Source organism: Octopus sinensis, linkage group LG27 (assembly GCF_006345805.1).
Source record: "Octopus sinensis linkage group LG27, ASM634580v1, whole genome shotgun sequence".
In the NCBI taxonomy this organism is placed as follows: Eukaryota; Metazoa; Mollusca; class Cephalopoda; order Octopoda; family Octopodidae; genus Octopus; species Octopus sinensis.
In genome coordinates, this window is record NC_043023.1 from 6617100 (window position 1) to 6624599 (window position 7500).

Genomic DNA, 7500 nt, shown 5'->3' on the forward strand with positions numbered 1-7500 from the left:
TATATATAACATTTGTTAACGCGACATCAAAGTCTGCCGTTTTAAGTGCAACTAAAAAACAAACCCGAGGAACGCCGGGCTATACTGCTAGTATATATATATATGTATGTATGTATGTATGTATGTATGTATGTATGTATGTATGTATATAATTAAGAGAAAAACTTCTATTAAATAATTCAATAATGAAAGATGTTATTCACACCATATAGAAAACATATACTATAAAAAACCTTATTATAAAAATCAATAAAGTACAATAAATAGTAACGAGCGTAGTCTTTTTACTACTATTTACTATTTATTGTACTTTATTGATTTGTAGAATTTTCTATATGGTGTGAATAACATCTTTCTTTATTGAATTATTTGATTGTGGTTTTTCTCTAAATTATATACAGACATATATTATATATTGTGAAATTTGATTTAAAATTGTTAAATTGAATTTTTCCCTGTAAGTTTTGGAATTATATTCCCTACTATCATATATATATATATATATATATCTACATACATACATAAAAATGTGTGTGTATGTGTTTGTGTTTGTGTTTTTCCTCATCACTGCTTGACACCGGTGTTGATATATTTATGTCCCCGTAATTTAGTGGTTCGGCAAAGAAATACAATAAGCTTTAAAAAAAACCACTGGTGTCGATTTATTCTATTTACAACTTCTTTAAGGTGGTGGTGCCCCAGCATGGCTGTAGTCTAATGACTGAAATTAATAAAACAAAAAAAGATAACATTGACACACAGCAAATACCGTACAAGATCAATTTTTGAGTTAGTAAAATTGTCTCCACCACTAGAGAACATATCATAATTACTGAATTGTAATATAGGGGGAGATAATCTCGATATGAAAAAGGGAGATTGTCTCAAGAAACAATATTTTTTTCCAATATTGAAATACCATTAAGGAAAAAAATAGGCTCTTATCTGGAAGTAAGAGGACAGTCATGGATACATGTTTCTGCCTCAATAGACGTCATTGATATGGCAATTGTCCAGTCTTATCTCCTGCTGCCCAAAAGACTTAGACTTCTTTTTCTCCTTCTTCTCAAATTATAAAAATAAAAAAAGGATACGGTACAATACTTCTTTTGTCTCTCTTTATTGCTTTTTCATAAACTTTTTATTTCATACTAGCAGTATCGCCCGGCGTTGCTCGGGTTTGTAAGGGAAATAACTATATAAGAATTTAAAGAGAGTTATAGCCAAAAAATAGCAAAAAAATGCATTAAAAATGGAAAAAAAATGATGATAATTTTTTTTTTAAATCGTTGACTCATCGTAGACATTTTTAGAGAGTTACTTCCCTTATATAATAGCGAAAAAATGCATCAAAATGGAAAAAATGATGGTAAATTATTTTTTAAATCGTAGACTCATCGTTGACGCGCGCTAATACCCAGAAGAGCTCGATATGAATCACGACTACAAGATACCCGGTTTTGGTTAAACTGCACCGCAAAATGTGGGAGTAGTTAGGAATCTAAATCGTAGGAGACAGACACACAACTTCACTTTTATACATAAGGATTTTCAGAGCGAGTGGTTGAACTAACATGCAACTCAGTTCAAAGGATGATATGTAGTTGATATTTTTGTATTCTCTTATAAAATGTCACTTGTTCTTCAACATGATGAAATAAATTGTCTACCCCTTTCATATTACACGTTTCCTTGCTAATTATCATACTGTGCACTTCACAAATCAAATTATCAAGTGCATTTAGTAAACTCCGTCATTCTTAAGGCTAGAAGTGTCTCATGTTAAGAACTATGTTTTTCCACGGCTGCGATCCCTCTGTTGTGTTATTTAAGCAAACAGATGTCAAATGAATTACTGGCAGAATCGTTAGCACGCCAGGCAAAATGCTTAGCGGCATTTCGCCCGTCACTACGTTCTGAGCTCAAATTCTGCCAGCATGGAAAGTGGACATTATATGATGATGATGATGATGATGATGATGATGATGATGGTGGTGGTGGTGATGATGATGATGATGATGATGAGGAGGAGGAGGAGGAGGATATCCTTTATTCCTCTGGCTCACCAGATCCAGTCAAACCGTCCAACTCATGCCAGCATGGAAAGCGGACGTTATATGATGATGATGATGATGATGATGATGATGATGATGATGATGATGGTGATGGTGGTGGTGGTGGTGGTGGTGATGATGAGGAGGAGGAAGAGGAGGAGGAGGAGAAGGTTATCCATTATTCCTCCGGCTTACCAGATCCAATCAAACCGTCTAACCCATGCCAGCATGGAAAGCGGACGTTAAATGATGATGATGATGATAATGATGATATATGACATATACTAGAAGAAAAGGCTGTCACCCAGGCAGCTTGTCGCTAAATAATTTCCAGTTTGTGCACTCATTCTTTCATGCTGTGTCTAATTGTCCATTGTATCCTTTTATTCACCAAACAGTATTCACTCACTCAATAAATTTACGAAGAGACAAAGTCAAGAAGCGTGAAATATCCATGCCCCTCCCCCACCCCATCCATTTTTTTCTCACTAAATTCCGATATAATCATAATCTACACCATCTGAAAATTAATCTTCTAGAAAATTTCATTAACAAATATCCATTTTTCTGGAAGTTATGAGAACAAAAAATTGAGGCATGTGACTTATCCGAAATTCCTCTCTTAAACCCTTCAAAAGCAGTTTTTCACAACAAATTCCAAAATATTCCTTAATCTAAACCATCCAAAGAATATATATTCTTTTATTCTTTTATTCTTTTACTTGTTTCAGTCATTGACTGCGGCCATGCTGGAGCGACGCATTGAAGGGTTTTTTAGTTGAATAAATTGACCATAGGACTTATTTTTTTTAAGCCTAGTACTTATTCTATTGGTATCTTCTATCGAACCGTTTAGTTACTGGGATGTAAACACACCAACACCGGTTGTCACGCGGTGATAGGGAGACAAGCACAGACAAAAAGACATGCTCATATATATTGCTGTTGGCATCCTTTTTGTAAGAATGGTCTTCCCACAGACCTAGTACCCCTAGTAAGCTCTCCGCAGAGTATGTCCATGGGGATTCTGCCATCTTCCATACGGCTAACATGCCCAAGCCATCTCATACGTCTTTGTGTGAAGAGTACAAACATGCTTGGTATTCCTGCTTGCCTGAGGACATCTTTGTTGGGGATATGATTCTGCCATTTGATACAAAGGATTTTTCGGAGGCAGCGCAAGTGAAAGATATTTAGGCGACGCTCTTGGCGTGTGTATGGCGTCCAAGTCTCACTTCCATACAGTAGAGTGCTAAGTACACATGCCTGGTAAATCTTCATTTTTGTGGTCTTGGTCAGCTTATTGTTGTCCCACGCCCGTTTGGAGAGTTGGGCCATCACAGCAGGTGCCTTGCCAATGTGTATATTGAGCTCGGTATCAAGAGATAGGTTGTAGGTGACGGTAGAGCCAAGATAGGTAAACCTCTTCACCTCCTGTAGTCTGTGGTCTCCAATATGTATGTTTGGGATGTCCGATGTAGCCTGACCCATGATGTTGGTCTTTTTGAGGCTATACATATATATATATATATATATATATATATATAAATTATATATATATTATATATAAATATATAATAATATATATATATATATATATATATATATATATATATATTATATATATATAAATATATATAAATATATATATATATATATATATAATATATATATATATATATATATATATGTAGGTCCCGGGTTGATCCGGGGTTAACCACAGTAAGTAAGGTACTCAATACATAGCAGAGTAAAATTAATTTATTATATAGAAGGAGCTTCTACAGGACTAGTACTGTTTCATTCAAGAGAAATCTTCAGGAAGCTATTTAACAAGAATTGTATTAGCATTTATACATTTAGGCAGGTTTAAAGGAGTGGTGGTGGGGGACTTTTTTTGGGGGTAGGCATAGCGCAAAATATCATACTTGGGGGAGTGGTCAAGGAGTCAGTGGTAAGTTAGATGAAAGAATAGATAAATAAAAAAATAAAATAAAAAATAAAAAATAAAAAATAAAATAAAAAATAAAAAAATAAAAAAATAAAATAAAAAAATAAAAAAATAAAAAATAAAAAAATAAAAAATAAAATGTGTGCACATACATACATAAACACATATACATACACACACACATACGTACACATGTGTGCCTATACATACCTACACATACACACATACATACATATATATATATATATATATATATTATATTACACAGTCAAATACAGGCCCATTCCCTAATTTTAATTTTATTATCTCATTTATTACTTTTGTTATCTTTGATCGCTAGGGCTAAGGATCCTGGCGATGGCAGCATGTCCAATTGTCTGTCTACTAGAAGGCAAGTACTCGTTCCCGCACGCACACTCATTAGCACGTACATACACCCATTCGTACACTCATACACATACACGTACGCACGCGTTATATTCATACATACAACCATCTACATACGTTCACGTATACACATACGTACTCGTACCTACAGATTCATGTCTACACTTTAGGAGGCTAGTCTATATATATACACCAATAAATATACACTATATATACATATATACATATATATATATATATACACATATACACATACACACACACACACACATATATATACTCCTACATACAGATACATACCCATATATACATATACACACACATACATAATATATATATATATATACATACACATATATATATATATATATATATATATATATATACATACATACACACACACACATATATATACACACACATACATACACATATATATACATACACAAACATATATACACACATATATATATATACATATATACACACATACATACACACACCTACATACATATCACACAAACACATACATACGTAAACATACATACATACATCCATACATCCATACTTACATGCATTTATACGCATACTACCCCCCATCTATATATATATATATATATATATATATATATATACATATATACACACTCACACATACATATACAAATATACGCCACACATACATACATACACACGTATACGCATACACGCACATACACATATACATGCGTACCCATACACGTGCACACACGCCCATGCATCCATATATCACACACACACACATATATACACGTGTGCAAGCATACATACATACTCATACACGCACACATACTTACATATACATATATGCACACACTTACACACATATATACATACACATATACATGCATACATACATATATGCATACATACACATACACGCACATACACATATACACATGCGTACCCATACACGTGCACGCACGCACGCGCATCCATACACATACATTTTATTTTTTATTTTTTATTTTTTATTTATTTTTTATTTATCTATTCTTTCTTCTAACTTACCACTGACTCCTTGACCACTCCCCCCCCAAGTATGATATTTTGCGCTATGCCTACCCCCAAAAAAGTCCCCCACCACCACTCCTTTAAACCTGCCTAAATGTATAAATGCTAATACAATTCTTGTTAAATAGCTTCCTGAAGATTTCTCTTGAATGAAACAGTACTAGTCCTGTAGAAGCTCCTTCTATATAATAAATATATATATATATATATATATATATATATATATATATTATAAATATATATAAATATATATATATATATATATAATATATATATATATATATACTTTATTTAAAGCAGCAGCAGAAAATTCCACAAAACCTGTTACACTGAGTTTCGTGTTGCCATTCGTCGGACAATATATATATATATATATATAATAGAAATATTACAGAAATATTACAGAAAGATATAAGCAGCGATGGTACGATAGAGCAGTTGTATACTGTCAACATAATGTGACAGTCCAGTAAGGGAATTACACCACCGCTATTTAGCCCTAGGAAGCATCGACGCTTCCTGTTGGCTTTGACACATTTCCTGTGTCCTTATGTTTACAAGGGGGAGATAAGAACCTCCACTCAGCTAAGCCTGCATCCAGAGACTAGTTTCTGAGTCTTGCTCATCATCAGTCTGGAGTAGCATGGCCAGCTAGTTGGAGATGCTTGTCTCGACCTTGAACATATATAATAATTCCAGTGAAATAAAGCAGCGGTGTGATTCTCTTTATGGGACTGTCACGTTAAGTTGACAGTATACAACTGCTATACATATATATATACTCTTTTACTTGTTTCAGTCATTTGACTGCGGCCATGCTGGAGCAGCACCTTTAATCGAGCAACTCGATCCCGGGACTTATTCTTTTTGTAAGCCCAGTGCTTATTCTATCGGTCTCTTTTTGCCGAACCGCTAAGTAACGGGGACATAAACACACCAGCATCGGTTGTCAAGCAATACTGGGGGGACAAACAGAGACACACAAACACACCCACATAAATATATATATACATATATACGACGGGCTTCTTTCAGTTTCCGTCTACCAAATCCACTCACAAGGCTTTGGCGACCCAAGGCTATAATAGAAGACACTTACCCAAGGTGCCACGCAGTGGGACTGAACCCGGAACCATGTGGTTGGTAAACAAGCTATTTACCACACAGCCACTCCTGCATCTATATATTTAAATGATAATGTATGTATGCATGTATGTACATTGTGTGAAGGCGCGTGGTTTAGTGGTTGGGATATTCGGTTCACGATCGTAAAGTCGTGAGTTCAATTCCCAGCGACGCGTTGTGTCCTTGAGCAAGACACTTTATTTTCACTTTGTTCCAGTCCACTCAGCTGGCAAAAATGAGTTGCACCTGTATTTCAAAGGGCTAGCCTTGTCACATTCTGTGGCACACTAAATCTCCTTGAGAACTGCATTAAAGTATTCCAGTATTCCACCTGTCCGTGGAATGCTCAACCACTTGTACGTTAATTTCACGAGCAAACTGTTCAGTTGATCGTATCAGCTGGGCTCCTCATTGTCGTAACCGACAGAGTGCTCCTATGTATATATGTATGTATGTATATATGTATGTATGTATGCATTTATGTATGTATGTATGTATGCATGCATGTATGCATGTATGTATTATGTATGTATGAATGTATGTATGTATGTACGTATATATGTATGTATGTATGTATGTATGCATGTATGCATACAGCAGAGTTGAAAAACGGATGTAACCATGATATTCTGTTGATCTGAAGAACTAGCTTTCAATACCTGCATTGGTTTACAAAATGTACATTAGTAGTATGCACTTTATAGCATACATACTACTGCAGGCATGAAAAATAATGCGCGTAGGAGTGGCTGTGTGGCAAGTAGCTTGCTTACCAACCACATGGTTCCGGGTTCAGTAGCGCTGTGTGAGTGTCTTGTATAGCCTCGGGCCGACCAAAGCCTTGTGAGTGGATTTGATAGACAGAGACTGAAAGAAGCCCGTCGTATATATGTATGTATATATATATATATGTGTGTGTGAATGTATGTG

At 34.9% G+C, this 7500-nt stretch overlaps 1 long non-coding RNA gene across 1 annotated transcript in view; it reads right to left on the reverse strand.

The window, feature by feature from the left end:
* LOC118768158 overlaps positions 1-7500 on the reverse strand; it is a 12394-nt gene that overhangs the window by 691 nt on the left and 4203 nt on the right. The window contains exon 2 of the long non-coding RNA XR_005004016.1: positions 1529-1532. This is a non-coding gene — a long non-coding RNA (uncharacterized LOC118768158). The remainder of the gene's footprint in view (positions 1-1528; positions 1533-7500) is intronic.